General features: G+C 35.1%; 1 protein-coding gene across 1 annotated transcript in view; it reads right to left on the reverse strand.

The window, feature by feature from the left end:
• LOC106881783 (sex peptide receptor-related protein 2) overlaps positions 1-2,500 on the reverse strand; it is a 34,180-nt gene that overhangs the window by 31,367 nt on the left and 313 nt on the right. The window lies entirely within an intron of this gene.

Consider the following 2,500-nt stretch of genomic DNA (forward strand, 5'->3'; position numbering starts at 1 on the left):
GACTTGTGCTTCGAACAGGAACTTTCTAGGTGCAATCCCATGGTCAGCCATGACCGAAGGGGGTCTTTACCATTTACTCTTTACCATTTACCATACAGATTTGTATATACAAATATGTATATATACATACATATAATATATATATATATATATATATATATATATATATATATATATATCATCATCATCATCATCATCATCATCATCATCATCATCGTCGTTTAACGTCCGCTTTAAACGACGATGATGATGATGATGATGATGATATATATATATATATATATATATATCTTTCAAAATATTAAATATTGATTTCCTGAATATATTATTGATGAGTTCTACGAATTTATTAATGATATAAAAACACATATATACACATTTATTTGCTCAAGATAATTGAGCACTCAACATAAGTTCAGTTATATATTCTTTTAGAATATTTCTTTTAGAATATTACTTATAAAAATTATATATATATATATATATATATATATATATATATATATATATACGAGCAAATCGATCCCAGGACTTATTCTTTGTAAGCCTAGTACTTATTCTATTGGTCTCTTTTGCCGAACCGCTAAGTTACGGGGACGTAAACAGACCAGCATCGGTTGTCAAGCAATGTTGGGGGGACAAACACATATACACACATACATATACATATATATATATATATATATATATATATATATATATATATATATATATATATAATTAAGGGATCAGCAAACATTTGCTTCACCATATACCGAAGGGCTTGGTAAAAATTATTAATTGTTGATTTATTAATAAATTAATAAATTGATAAACCTTTACCCTTTTAATTTGTAATAATTATATATATATATATATATATACGATGGGCTTCTTTCAGTTTCCGTCTACCAAATCCACTCACAAGGCTTTGGTCAGCCTGAGGCTATAGCAGAAGACACTTGCCTAAGGTGCCATGCAGTGGGACTGAACCCAGAACCATGTGGTTGGTAAGCAAGCTGTTTACCACACAGCCACTCCTGATAGATAGACAGATATATATGTATATATAGATATAGATAGATAGATAAATAGATAGATAGATAGATAGATAGATAGATAGATAGACACATAAATAGATAGATGACCGTGTGTGTGTGTGTGCATGGGTATGTGTGTGTTTACATATTTAGGTATGTACATGTGTGTGTGTGTGTGTGCGTGTGTGCATGTGTGTTTGTGTATTTGTGTGTGTGTTTGTGTGTGTGTTTGTTTTTGTGTGTGTGAGTTTGAAAATGAGCAAGGTGCGTGTTCTTTATGTTTTCAGTGAAGCCCATAACTGACCACCTCTGTGGTTGTTCTGACTGCTAGAAATACCAGCCAAACGTTCTAATAAAGGAGGGACATTTTAGCTAATGCACCTCATGATGTATTATATTTAAATAAATAAAAAAAGAAACTCATTTACAAGACTGGAATGACTGAATACAATTTAGGTGGATCATTAGATAATGGAGTCCTAGATACACTAGGATGGTCGCAGCTAGAACATATTTGATCATAGGCCTGTCTTGATCTGGACTGACCTGGGGCTAAACAACAACAAGGAAGGACACATTAGATAATGTAGACCTAGATGCACTATGTTTGAATAAACAACAGGATGGTCACAAATGGAGCATCTTTAATTATAGGTCAAGTAGATTAATATTTACTTAAGAGCCAAACAACAACACATTAGATAATGTAATCCAAGATACACTAGGTTTCAGTAAAATACAGGATGGCCACAGCTTGAGTATCTTTGATCATAGGTCTGTCTTGATCTGGACTGACCTGGGGTTAAACAACAACAAGGAAGGACACATTAGATAATGTAGTCCTAGATACACTATGTCTGAATAAAAGACAGGATGGTCACAACTGGAACGTCACTGATCATAGATCTGCTGGACCAGGACTGACCTGGGGCTAAGCAAGGAAGGACACATTAGATAATGTAGTCCTAGATACACTATGCCTGAATAAAAGACAGGATAGTCACAGTTGGAACATCACTGATCATAGATCTGCTGGATCAGGACTGACCCGGGGCTAAGCAAGGAAGGACTCATTAGATAATGTAGTCCTAGATACACTATGCCTGAATAAAAGACAGGATGGTCACAGTTGGAACATCACTGATCATAGATCTGCTGGATCAGGACTGACCCGGGGCTAAGCAAGGAAGGACACATTAGATAATGTAGTCCTAGATACACTATGCCTGAATAAATGACAGGATGGTCACAACTGGAACGTCACTGATCATAGATCTGCTGGATCAGGACTGATGTAGTCCTAGATACACGGTGTCTTGAATTAGAGATCTGCTGGTTTAGGACTAACCTGGGGTTAAAAAACAGCATCTACTGCTAGACCTATATAATCAACAACAACAACAAAAACCTCTTTGCCATTCTCCAAACCCCATGCCATTCCCATCGACCAATCAACAACAAAGTTCTTCTAGAATATGCTC

Source organism: Octopus bimaculoides, chromosome 30 (assembly GCF_046866305.1).
Source record: "Octopus bimaculoides isolate indiv1 chromosome 30, ASM4686630v1, whole genome shotgun sequence".
In the NCBI taxonomy this organism is placed as follows: domain Eukaryota; kingdom Metazoa; phylum Mollusca; class Cephalopoda; order Octopoda; family Octopodidae; genus Octopus; species Octopus bimaculoides.